The sequence below is a fragment of the Clarias gariepinus genome, chromosome 4 (assembly GCF_024256425.1).
Source record: "Clarias gariepinus isolate MV-2021 ecotype Netherlands chromosome 4, CGAR_prim_01v2, whole genome shotgun sequence".
In the NCBI taxonomy this organism is placed as follows: domain Eukaryota; kingdom Metazoa; phylum Chordata; class Actinopteri; order Siluriformes; family Clariidae; genus Clarias; species Clarias gariepinus.
In genome coordinates, this window is record NC_071103.1 from 40,425,743 (window position 1) to 40,440,351 (window position 14,609).

Genomic DNA, 14,609 nt, shown 5'->3' on the forward strand with positions numbered 1-14,609 from the left:
CATACGCATGAATGTAGCTGGACTATTGCAGAGGCCCTGTGGCATCCTATTATATTCATGTAGCCCAAATGGCGACGAGAAGGCAGTATATTTCCTATCCTTGTGTAACGGAACATTATAGAAGCCTGAGGTAAGGTCCGAGTAGTCGAGAAGAAAGCATTTCTTCCAAGAGCGGCTAAAGCATCTGACTGGTGTGGCAGGGGATGAACATTTTTCACAGTTCTGCCAGTTTAGCCATCGAAAAAATCAGTACAAATCCTCAAATCACCGTTCTTTTTCCACAGGACGCGTATTCACTGTTTGAATTACTGATAATGCATTTCTCTTCTTTTTCATTCAGCACTACTCTCAGCTTCTCATAATGGCTTGGAGGTACACAACAGTAGGGGAGTTGAAAGGGTTTATCATCCACTAGGTAGATTCGATGTACGAAATCTTTGGCTTTACCACAGTCCATCTTATTCCTTGAAAATATTAACTCATATTTCTTGACAAGCAATTTCATTTTCCATGTAGAAGACACTTTGCATGCAGTCAGATCCAACTCATTTACTCTGGGGTTGAACCGTCACACTGTGCTTAAGCTTAACAGTACCTACTGTATCAGCTATGTAATCACCTCTCCATCTGTGTTTTACAGCAAGGAAATGAAGTCCAAACACTCGTCGTGTCTATTACCACTTGGTAGTGACATCAATTTCCAATAGTCATCCGTATTTTTCAGGAGAGTCAGCAGGCTTTTAATGGCATTGCTGCCCAAGATCATCTTATCAGTCTGGCCTGGAACGATCAGCACAGGTATTATCATTTTACATCCATAGACAGAGACAGGTAGGTCATACATCGCTGTTGGTATGACTTGATGACCACCACATTCAATGATCACAATATCATCGGCAGAATACTTTGATAATGTGGAGGTGCAGGCCATTGAACCACTGTCAAGTAATGCAGTTAATGCACATTACTGGCCTGCTTCAAGTAAAGTAAACCGCTAAGGAGATTGCTGAAATGGCTGGGAGTAGGTTAAGAACCCTTTAATACATTATTAAAACCTAAATAGTTCTAACTTTTCACAGAAGTAATGTGATTGGATAAAAAACTATTCTAGACTTTCAGCACTGGGTTTAATCAGTGTTATTGTACCTTACATTATAAAAAATTAGACAAGGCCTTCTGAACACCACATACTGACTTAGATTGTTTTTAATTACACCATAACCCACACATGCAGAGAAAACTAATGCACACTTGCTCAAATGGATCTCAATAAATATTGTGCCACACTAGAACGAACAGACAAAACATCAACCTGACTGGATTTGTCATTTTTTTCTTGTTCCTTCTTTTGTGCTTTTTTAATTTTATTTATTTTTAATGTTATAATGTTAGACCTTAAAATGATATCTGCCTAACCTATTATTTATTATTTATTTACTATATTTACTTTCCCACTGTGTGTGTGTGTGTGTGTGTGTGTGTGTGTGCAGTTATAAATTATAGGACGAGACTTGACCTCCAAAATGAGTGTGTGTGGGGAACAGGACACAAAAAAAGGCGAGAGGTGAGTGAAGGGTGTGAATATTCTCACATTCACCAACACTAGACTGATCAGATTCTGGTGTGTATAAAAGTGACAGTGACCAGAGAAGTAACAATTTACTTCAGCCGCTTTGTCTCAAGGCCTAAAAAAGTATTTAAAACCAGCTGAATAGTGAAATTAATCTACTGAGCAACACGTCCAACTCCAAGTCGTCCCTGGTACTGGATAAAGTATGAAGATTAAAGAATCATATCAGTGTTAATAGAAAAAAATATCATCAGATTTTAACTGCAGTTTAATTGTTCAGTGTTGCTACAAAACAGTAGTAATGATGCAGTGGTTGTGTGTGTTTAGTCTGATTCAGGGTAAGAGATCAGACTCACCTGAACCCAGCTGTGTGTCCATGAAGAGTAACAAGTCAATGGATCGTCCAATACACTTTAGAGACACAGACTGTGTTACTGATCTGAGGTGAGAACAGTTTAATGTATGAGTGCAGTGTTTTATCACTCACACTCTCACATAATCAAACATCTCTCAGATATCTATGTATTAACGGGTGTGTGTTTGTATTTATGAATATGATTTATAGTCCTTGTTAACCGGTGAACTGTTGTTTTGTTTGTTGATAGACCACAGAAGAATAAATCAAAAATTACTGAGAAGAAGCATTTGGAGGCCATATTCAAGGTGTGTTTGTATGTAATATTTCTCAGGGTCTGCAATGTGACAAAAAAAAATACTGAGCAACACTAAGAGAGAACACAAGCGTGTTATTTTTTCCTCAATGGGTTTAAACACATGACGCACAATTGTTTTTTTTTTTGTTTGTTTTTTTACTATTTTGAGCCTCGGCTGAAGCCGACTCGATACCTGACTTTTTACATTCTGTAATAAACTCACACTTTTATGACATTATGATGGTTTTGTATGTTTTTTATGTTTCTAATCAGAAGCTTGAGCACGAAGTCATCACTCTGTTAAAGGGTGAGCTAAAGAGATTTAAGAAGCTACTGAGTCCAGATTACCCAGCATGCTCTGAGAGGGAGGTGGAGGATGAGGAGGATCAGAGCAGTGTCAGAATGTCAGCGCTGAAGATCACACTGCACTTCCTGAAGAACATGAACCACACAGATCTCGCTAACACACTGCAGAGCAGTAAGAGCTCATGGGATTATAACATCACTTTAACTTTAGAGGAAGGAAACTGTAAATGTATTAAACACACCTTATGATAATGATGTGCTTTTATTAACAGAATATAATAACAGATCAGTACTGACATTACATATGATATACTGATGTGAAAATATCTATAGTCAACAGAGATGATCATAGAGTTTACATTTTATCCGTCTTTTTATCAGAACTCGTCTCTGTGTATCGGCAAAACCTCAAATCCAAACTGAGTGAGAAATGTAAAAGAATTAATGAAGGAATCTCACAGCATGGAAGCCCAGCACTTCTGAATGAGAACTACACAGAGCTCTACATCACATAGGGTTGGAGTGGAGACGTCAATAATGAACATGAGGTGAGACAGATTGAGACAGGAGCCAGGAGACCAGAAACACAGGAGACGTCCATCAAATGTAATGATCTCTTTAAAGATGAGTCCATCAGAAGTGTGCTGACTAAAGGAGTTGCTGGAATTGGAAAAACAGTCTCTGTGCAGAAGTTCATTCTGGACTGGGCTGAAGGAAAAGCAAATCAGGACGTGACCTTCATGTTTCCACTTCCCTTTAGAGAGTTGAATCTGATGAGGCAAAAAAATTTCAGCTTAATAAATCTTCTTCATCACTTTTTCCCAGAAATAAAAGGATTAAAATCAATAGACAGAGTGACAGAGTCAGCCTCAGTTGATGTGCTGCTGACAGACCTTATCAAGGGGAACCTGCTTTCCTCTGCTCTCCTTTGGATCACCTCTCGACCAGGAGCAGCCAATCAGATCCCCCCTGAGTGTGTAGACCAGGTAACAGAGGTACGAGGCTTCGATGATCCTCAGACAGACGAGTACTTCAGGAAGAGGATCAGTGATCAGAGCCTGGCCAATAAAATCATCTCACACATAAAGTCTTCAAGAAGCCTCTACATCATGTGCCACATCCCAGTCTTCTGCTGGATCTCAGCCACTGTTCTAGAGAGAATGTTGGGTGAAGCAGAGAGTGGGGAGATCCCCAAGACTCTAACTCAAATGTTCACACACTTTTTGATCTTTCAAATCAAACACAAGGACCAAAAGTACCATCAGAAATGTGACCCTGATCCTCAGCAGACAAGAGAGAGTATCCTGGCACTGGGAAAACTGGCTTTCCAACAGCTGGAGAAAGGAAACCTGATCTTCTATGAGGAAGACCTAAGACAGTGTGGCATTAATGTCAGAGAAGTGTCCGTGTACTCAGGAGTGTGTACCCAAATCTTCAAAGAGGAGTTTGAGTTTCACCTGAGGAAGGTGTTCAGCTTTGTACATCTGAGTGTTCAGGAGTTTCTGGCTGCTATGTATGAATTTCATTTATTCATGAACAAAATTATTAGGAAACAACAAACCTGCGTTGGTTTTTTCAGGAAGTCAAACATGGCTGATTTCCTGAAGCATGAGGTGGATAAGGCCTTACAGAGTGAGAATGGACACCTGGACCTTTTCCTTCGCTTCCTTCTGGGTCTTTCACTGGAGTCCAATCAGACTCTCTTACGAGACCTACTGCCCCAGACAGGAAGCAGCTCTCACAGCAAGCAGGAAATAGTTGCCCACATAAAGAAGAAGATCAGGGAGAATCCATCTCCAGAGAAATCTATAAATCTGTTCCACTGTCTGAATGAACTAAATGATCATGCTCTAGTGCAGGAAGTACAACAATACCTGAACAGAGGAGGTTCCAGTTGTCTCAGTGGAGTCAGACTCTCTCCTACTCAGTGGTCAGCTCTGGTGTTTGTGTTGCTGAACTCACAAGAGAGTCTGGATGTGTTTGATTTGAGTAAATATAACGCATCAGAGGAATGTCTTCAGAGGCTGCTGCCAGTGGTCAAAGCATCCAGAAAAGCTGTGTGAGTAATTTTATAATTATTCATTAAATGCATTACTACAAAATTGTTTTACCAAGTCTAAGTTAATAACCAAAGGTCCAGATAGCAAACAAATCTAGAAGCATGAATCCAATGTCCAAAGAGCAGGCAGGGTCATACTCAGTAATCAGTCCGAGAACAGAGGAGATTCCAAGAGGCGAAGATGACTGAGGAATCCAAAGAACTGAATAACACGATTAAAGGAAAATGTGACACACAAGCAAGATATTGTAACTCTATCTGATTTTCTCTGCGTTCTTATAAAGCCAAGAGATAATTACTAAACCAGGTAAAGGTGTCTGATGATGGATAGCTGTTAGGTTTAAAAGAAGAAAAAGTGTGTCCGAGCTAAGTTATAAGTTAAGAGAAGAAGAGTTTTAGCTTGTTGTGTCTGTCGCACCTTGATACACTTACCGGTCCAGGCCTGATCGACCGGGAAAGACAAACACATATATACACACACACAGGCATGATGTCTGAAGATCTCTGTTTATTCTCAGCAAAGAGAGCACATTTAAATGGTGCTACGTCCTAAACATCAAAAGAACCAGTCATTAACATGTCAGTCATAGACGGACCCAGAGACAGACAGAAGAGAGGAAATACATTCGCATTCTCCTGATTAAACAAAAGGGTTCTAGGGGACAAGAGCCATTTAGATGTATCCTTGTCTGGATACACACTGAAAAAAATGTTTTGTTGAATTTACTTAATTTTTTTATGGTAAGTGGTTGCACACAACATGTTTATCTAAATCCAGATATATATTTTAAGCTGCCTGTATTTATTATTTTTAAGAAATTTCTAAATGAATTGCATTGGCGATTTTAGCTAAATTATTTTGGGTATATTTTAGACTAATTTCATTAGTAATTCCAACTGGCACCATGTTAAATTTACTTAAATATATTATGTAAGATGGACTGCCATTTTAAAATTAGTTATTGTGCATTCTGATTAATTAAATTCTACATAATATAATTAAGTTTAATTTACTTAAAACATTATTACTAGTTTTACTTTCAATTGATTTAATATGCTGATAAGTAACCAACATATGTAACCAAACAACTCTTTATTTTCCCATATACAGTACATGCTACATCTCTTGCAACATGCAATACCATTGCATCTATCAGACAAGCATGGGCGAAGTGCAACTTGCATCAACTGTAAACTTTTTTTTGCCATATAAATAGCAATAACATCTGCCAAAACATTCAATAACGGTAAATCCATTGGACCTTCATGTGCATAAACTGTGGAGGTAAACCTTACCCTGTTAAGAGGTTCTATAAAAGATAAGTAATCAGTAAACTCTGATTGTATAAGGCAACATAAAATAAAAAATGCGGACAGCGTAGTGTTCACAGACAACATAATGTGTTCTCCCAAATAAGAGTCTCTGTAAATAGTGTTTTTCATGCATGGCTTGACAACATGACTTTACCATGCACATGTGGTAACCATTGGAAAAAAAGAAAAGAAAAAGAAACTAGCTCTAAAAAAAATTTAAACAAAAAAGAGCAAGACCAGTTATAAAAATAAAATGTACCAGAACTGGCCGGAGTTGGGAGACAATGACCATGGACAGCCTCAACCTTTGTAGGGTAAACATAAAAAGTATTTCTGTCTTGCTCTCACTTTGTTGTTAATCTTGTAACATCTCCCATGTTCCTGTACATCAAATGCTCTCCATCATCCCCTAGCCAGAAACAACTGGCTTAACACAGCAGTCTGACTAAAGAATTCCTGTAGTCCTACAAAAAACTAAGTTTGTTCTTTAGTCCAAGGACTCTGGGGGACAACTTGTCACCATCCATTTGCATAAGGACCTTCTGAATAAATTCGTAGTAGTATCTCAGCTCTTTAGGATAAACCAAGTTCAGTGCATAGATGACTCCTAGCATCATGGCACAAGCTCGGGCTGCAGAGCCAATGTTTTCCAGAACAATCACTCCTTCGATGAAAATCCCAATGTCATCATAGTGTCCAATTTCTCCACCCTCCTTGTTGATGGCATAGATCCCCATGTTGCTCTTCTGCAGGTCTCCCAAGATCTCATCTCCTTTGATATCCTGTATATAAAAAAAAAAAAAAAAAATTGAGGTGGGTATTGGAGTGCCTTGTGATAGCAGGTGGTTTAATGGTTAAAAATGAATGAAGAGGCCAAACATTAGAACCACCTCTTAATATGGTGCACTCCAGTATGATTAGATAATTTTTTTGTAAAGCTGAATCTGAGAAACGCACAAAGAATTCCAAATGTACTGGTACCGTAAAGCACCTGTGCAAATGGCAATAAACTCTACTCTATAACTTGTTCTTGTGACTATGTTGAATGCATTACACTGACGTACCATATACTCCCGAATGAGATGCCCATCATCTTCCCCAAGGTAGATGCAAAGTGCCTTGAGGGCTGCTGCCCTTTTAAGGTTGATATCACTTGTGGCCTGTGTAAAAAGATTCCAATGATTAAAGCGGTCCTAAATACATACAATAGTTAATTGCAAAAATACTTAGAACTTGTACAACATTGTACAACAAACAGTAAAAGGCATTTCCTCATAACTAATAAATGTCAGTTAAGTCTGGTTTGACCTATAAATTGTCAAATGGTCTGAATGTGAGGTAAAAGCACTGTTTTAACTTCTATCCAGTAAAGCATCAGTGAGAACATCACTGAGAACCTATGCTGTCTTGTTTATGCTTCTTAGTCAGTCTACTCTGCTGAATAACAGATTGTCAAGTGCCTTGTTCGTGGTAGGTACAGTTTCTTTCACTTTTCCCCACCAGAGAGTTGAACTAGTTGATTGAACTTTTATGATCCCTGCCTCTATAGGATATCATTAAATGTCTTTAGAAATTTCTCACACCTTTAAAGTTACTGCTTATTTTCTATAGAGAAAAGTAGGGCTTTATATGGTACTAGAGACATACAATTTATAAACACATGCGTAATATGAAAATTTTTACCGGTGCAACAATTAAACGATTGTTCACTTAGTTGATTGAAAACAAAAAGTCAACTTTTTTGTTAATTGATTAATGGTTTTAGGGACTTTTCAAATAAAAATGACATATCACATATTTACCTCTTGCAAGACCTCCAGATGTTTGGCTAGCTTCTGTCCAGAAACACCTCCCTTCTTCAAGAAAACAGATGTCAGCTTGGGTAAATTACCGTCCAAATATGCCATGAAGGTCGTCTCAAGTGGGATTGTTGTTATTCGCTGGAATTCAGCATTTATCTTTTATACACAGAAGAAAATGACAGAAGACAGAAAACAGTTACTGGTGTAAGATTATTTTGTAGTTACTGTATCTTAAAGGACATATTCCAATTGCAATCAACAGCATATAGTCATGGTTGTTTACATACCAACAGCTATATTCATCAAACAAGCTCTTATTAACCCTCACTGTCTGTCTAGCATTATAATATGTAATTTCAGCAGTTACTGCAGGAAAATTAGAAGAATGTAATTACCTCTTGAATATGGAAAAGTGCAGGCCACCTGGCATTAAACTCTCCAGCAGTTGGACTTGAGTGCACCACTTCTTTTCTTCTATAGGAGAAAGTTTTTGACATCTTCTCTCGTACATGTGATGCACTGTTTCGCTGCCTGATGTCTTTCAGAAGTTCAACTCTCACGTCTTCTAGACTTTCATCTGTTTCACCTGTAGGGTGTGAAGGACAGTAGTTGACTTCAGCCTTTCTAGGTTTCTTTACATTTTTGGCTGGGAGACATTCATCACTAGATTTGTTTTTTAGAGCATTCACAGTCACTTCTGGACAGCCAATGTTTCGCATCTTTGTCCTGTAATTAGCCATTTTATATTTCAGGCTAATCATCCAGCCATAGTACCCAGTAGCGGATGGTTCTTTCAAACAGGGAAATTTTTTAATGAGTGCCCCTGCTACTGCATCTATATGGTTATTTTGGGGATATGCTGTATACTGAAAAATCTCCTCAGCCAGCTTCTCTAGAATGTCAGACTTTAGCCCCGGAGTAATCTTCAGTCTTGTGCCAGTTTCTCTGAAGCCCTCATTTCCACGTTGAAGCTGCAGCTCTACATCATATGGAAATCGAGGAATATGAAATTCATGTGGCCATGCAAGTGCTCTTAGTTCGCTGTCTGAGTGTGTCAGAATGATGGTGCTATCTGAGTCGGATGAGGACAAGGAGGACACACTGGGAGATTTTTGGCTGCGTACTGGTGTTCCAGAAGACCCAGGAGTTCTAGGAACAGGCTGCTTTGAAGAACATGGACTGAAGTCCACATCATTTGTTGTGTACACTAATTTGATTGTACTTTTGTCTTGAATGTCTTGTACTGATGTAATGTTCATAAACTCATTATTGAAATCAGGATCCATGAACTGAATACGGAAATCCCGTTCAATTCCAAAAGCTTCACAAATTTCATTGTGTAACTCCATCAAAGTTTTTGGCATTCCTGAATGGAGATCAAGTCTTCTAAAGTCATTATCTCCAATAATGACTCTTAGCTTCAGATGCTGTGCCATTCTTCAGTCTATTTGTTAAAGGAAACAAAAAAATGTTAAATTGATATTTGGTGCTGCTGTTACTTAAAATTATTATTATTTTTTTTTTACTAGGAAGTGAAGTAGAGCAGGATCATTTTGCCGTAGTATTATTCTGCAATTAAAATTGATTTTACAATTATTGGTAATTGTGTAAATCAACCAAAACCACACAAATGACACTTTTACTCATTTTTGATTGTATGTCAAACAATCAAAAACATGGGGAATATAATATATTTAACTAACGTATGTAAACATGAACATTTATACGAGAATAGCAACATGAGGGTGATTTAGCACAAGTATGTGTCACAGGAATGGATACCTTCCCTCAGAAAAAAAAAATCCCCTCTATCTCTCTCTCATCTTCTACACTGTATTCAGGGTCACAGGGACCTGGAGTCTTAGGTCTAACCCAGGAGGCTTAGGGCACGGGGCGGGGTACACCCTGAAAAGGGTGCCAATCTATTGTAGGGCACACACACACTTACTCATTCACACGCTATCAGCAATTAACCCAATCTTTGGACTGTGGGAGGAAACCCACCAAGCATGGGGAGATCATGCACACAGAGACAGAGGGAATCGAGCATTAAACCAGGACCCCGGAGTTGCAAGGTGACAGTGCTAACCACTACACCACCGTGCCTCCTTCCCCGCCAGCTTTAAAACAAAATTAGTCCTCATGCAACCCTCGTGTTACCATATTTAGTGTATTATTGTAAATTATTGTAAATATTATTGAAATCATGAAACACATGAACACAACATGAATGACCATGATCTAACCTTGTATATGTATGAATCTTTTAAGTGTCACCATACATCGGCCTCCAATGATGTAATCTGCCAATGGGTAGTGGTCTACCAAGGAACCAAGTTCAACGAAGGAGACTTGTGATGTGGGGCATAGCTCAAATGCCCTAAAATGTTCCCTATACCAGGCACCTAACTCTTTAACAATGAAGTTCAAGCTTCTCTCCACAACAACCATTTGAATAACTTCTGCAAATTCTGGCAAACCACCAGCAGCGCCATGAACAACAATCATACCTTCTTTGTAGCTAACACCATTAACAGATGCATTCTTTGTAAGCTGAATGTGAGTAATATCAGGGTATTTCAGCCTTAGTGCCTTCTGTACTTCCTGATGCATAATGTCAACAGAGACAGTTGAGACAGCGGAGACAGTCAAACTAGAGCTATCAATTGTGCTCGACTCCAGGTGATACGCCATCATGAACTGATGCTTCACTGCCAGGGACAAAAGTATGTTTTTGAAGCAGCGTGTGTGACGAACAACCTGCTTAAAAAAACTGTGCTTTGACTCAAACCTCATTGTCCACATCCCAACTAGTGGACCAAAACATCTAATCATATGTGGATAATGTTCCAAAAAATGATGTTTGGGCAACAGTTTTAGACCTGGAAACACCTCTTGTAACCTACATCTGTGGTCACAGATCTTTTCTTCCAGGAAAGCAATAGACTGTGTTGTATGCACTGGTGCAACAACAAGTTCAACAATATCTTTAAGGTCCAAAATGACCTGCCAGGCTGGGTCATGTGAAGGCACCAATGGTCCAACAAAAAATGGAAGGAATCGCAAAAGACTCCAATTTTCATGAGCATTCCCACCAATACTTTTGTTCAGTCTGAATGTCTTGGGAATAGCATGAGGACGGTTACGCTTGTCTGTCCATTTGAAAGGAAATTTCTGAATTAACTCGTTGAGATTGTCGAGTGTGAAATATGTTTTTGAAATCAACAGCTTTAGACAGTGTGCTAACTCAACTGGTAATATGCCTTCTAAAATGTCATGTGCAACATCTGGAGGGTAGCCAGTACAAACATTAAAATGAGAAAGATGTGAAGAGAAAACACACTGCCTTTTAACACCGTAACAAGGTTTCGCATTGTCTTGTGCTGATCTGACATGAATTTCATGACTATATTTACATCTAAGAGTGAATGCACCTGAGCTCACCTCTTTTTCCTGAATTTCAGACTTCTGTGCCACACAGAACCGGCAAACGTATTCCCCTGAAAAACTCTGAATAAATCCAGCAATTCCGTGCGCTCCCAAATTGTCTGCAATGACGCACTGTATTGTGCCCTTAACAAAATCTCCAATCTGTGCAATAAAAATACCTTGACTTTCCAAAGTGACAAGATCCTGCAACAAGGGCTCTAAAACCTTTTCATATCCATAAATCCTGACATCTTCAGATCTACAGAGTAAAGCTAGATAAATGAAAGACAATGGGGAATGGCAACCTGGTGGCAAATTGCTGAGATTCCAGTAAACAGCACAGATCTTGTGTCTTTTACGAGATGTGCCTAGCGGATTGCAGATCTCAAAATCATCAACATACAAGTTCAGTAACACTCGAAGTTGACCACCTGATAGAAAACTGTTTTCCTTAAAAAACACACCGTCTCGATAAGACTTGTATATCAGTTCTTTACTTCTACCCTCTGGCACAGGTTGGCTATTTAACACTTCGTTAAGAATGTGACCATCAGTGAAGAGCTGCTGCAAAAACTTCAATACTGGAACATACTGCAGTGTTCTTTTATCTTTTTGATCCAATATATATTCTATGGGTTCCACAACTTTAAAATTGTCTTTGTAGTACTTCTTGCGCTTAAAGGATGTTGACAAAGGGCAGTCTTTAGCAACTGATTTATACACAGGATTAGCAATAACCAGAACTGATGCAAGTTCTTTGATGACAGACTCATCAACTTGAAGGTTATAACTATTCAGCGTGTCATGTATCACCTTTGTTGTACTACACAAAGATGCCGTGCTCAACAAATACTGAAGTTCCTCCAAAAACTCATCAACTGCAGCACTTGGCACATGAAAAATATTTTCAAGCTTTAATAACGCAGCAGCAAGTTTATGTTCTGTATTTTCTGGCTGATCCTTTGCCGCATTGAAGTCAAGATCATCAAACTGATCTACGTCACAAAATTCCTCAAATTTTGAAAAACTGGCCTCTTCAGTATCAACTGCAAAAGTTCCTTGGACTACACCATCCTTAAAATCTACCAAAGTATGCAAGCTGTGCTTCCGACTTTTGTGTGACTTGAAGGTGGTGTATACATTTGATTTGTACTCACAGCCTTTAAACATACAAGTGACTGTCTCATTGTTTTTCAAATGATGACTTATGTGCACAAAATAATCACGTTCTGTTCCAAGGTCATTACAACCACACAAATGACAGGAAAATGTAGCAAATGTGTCAGAGTGCTCTAAAGTTTTGATATGATTTCTTGACAGATGTGCCAAAAGTGAATTCCAAGTCTTAAAAATACATGGACAATCAGAATAAATGCATTTAATATGATGGCCACGACCAAAATGACTATGTTTTAGTCTGTAATGTTTGAGAAGTTCTGATCGGCTGGACAATTCAGCCCCACAATCTTTACACTGCCACATAAACTGGACAAACAACAAAGACAGGGAAAAGGGGGGGGGGGGGGGAATCAAACATCAGTTATGTTTTTTACTGTCGCATCAAGTGGATGACAGTCTGCAAATGCAGCTCAGACAACAGGTGCACAAATCCTTAATTAACTAGACATAATTAATTCTAAGAACATCATAAGTGAACTAAATCATTTGCCAACTCCATAAATTAACCACTTTGAATCTACAATCTAACCCATTACACATGTTCTGCACAACTGACTAAAGCTATCTGATGACTTGTGTATGTACATCTTTACAAGCAGACCAAACTTCAGATTATAAGATTAGACACTGGTACAGCAGAAAAACAGATTCACGAATGCTTAGTTTTTTTTTGGTATGATAGTTTGCCAGTAATCATGGGAAGCCCTCACTTAAGAATGATACAATTTATACACAGTTACAGAACATTTATTTTTTATTGGTAGTAGATATATGGTACCATTGATAGCAGTAATGCACTTACCAAAACAATATGGGGTCCTCAAGGAGGAAGTTCTGTTTCACATCCAGATCAGATATAAGAAAACTATGCAGAAAAGAACACAAATAAATGAATTTTTTTAAATAAGCGTAATGGATTAAACAAAAATCCAATTACTTTCTTAACTAAACATTAACAATTAACTAAACATGAATATCTAATACAAAATAGTAATAATTATTATATTTCCATGCAACCATGCTAACAAAACAAAAGTGAATCTAAACTCATTCTCTACTTCCTACCACTTTAGAATATTCACTGGTATTTTCACAAGACTCAATAGGATGAGGCTCTGAATGCACTCCACCTGTCCTCCTCTCTGGCTGTCTCTGCAGAGTAACTGCTGCTAGACACAGGAGCATTTGTAGCATTTAATTGCTTCTATGTTTGGGGATTCTTACAACTTTGCTCTGTGCTTTTCATCCCCATTCTTATGTTTTTTCCAGCTCTGTTTTTTATTTTTGGCAACACAGAAACGTTTTTAACCAAGATTTTAAAAGATATTTCCACAGACACAGTAATGGGTGGAGCCGTGGGACCCCCATGTGTTTAGAATGAATATCAACAGGCAGCTAATAACCGTGCACTACATGAATCAGAATGTACCCTACCCTGAATGGCACGGCTGGTTAGTAGCAGTAACATTAATCATAGACATATTAACCCCCTAGCTGTCATAAAGTCTTTAACTTTTACTAAACGCGTTTCACATATTTACGTTTATGCTAAATTTCCACAGTAACAAACATTTGAAAACACATTCAAATACATTCAGGAATTACCAGTCTTATACCCCTATCTCACCTACGCGGTTCGCACGGTGGCCGTAAGTGCGGTTCATCATGATTCACCGCGAGTTTTGGCGCTGTGATTATGTCTCCATCTTGACGCACGAAAAATTAAACATGGGACCGCGGACCTTGCAAAACTTCGCGGGACTCGCGGCGGCTCACGTGCCTAACACACATGTTTAAACTAGTGTTTTGTGTCCATAAACTACACTAAACGTTACCGTAACGTTAACACAGTAAAGGTTGCACTAAAGATAACGTCTAACAGCGGATTTCACCTTGTATTTAATGTGAGAACAATATTTAGGTGACAAACTTCATGCTAACTTTACATTTAATGCTAGCTACATTTAGCTAAGTTATCTTAGTTTGTCTACCGGAAAATACATTAATACTCATTTCTCTATCAAAACGTTTTTAGAAGTGTAAACAGGGCCGTGTTAAAGTAAAAATATGACAATAGTAATAAAAAAAATGCTTAGTTACTTACCCAAATGAGAAAGCTGTAATGGCGCCCAAGAAGTTTGAGTCAAAGCAAATAATCCCGCCTCCAGAGCACAAAATGGCGGCATGGACATGCGCAAACAGGACTGTGGGTGTTGCAATTTGTTTTTGCATGTTCTTTTCTAGTTACTTTTAATTAAGTAAATTTCAGAAGTTTTAAATACGGAAAATATGGCTTG

At 38.5% G+C, this 14,609-nt stretch overlaps 1 pseudogene; it reads left to right on the forward strand.

The window, feature by feature from the left end:
- Window positions 1–648: 648 nt before the first annotated feature.
- LOC128520725 (NACHT, LRR and PYD domains-containing protein 3-like) overlaps window positions 649–14,609 on the forward strand; it is a 73,343-nt pseudogene continuing 59,382 nt past the window's right edge.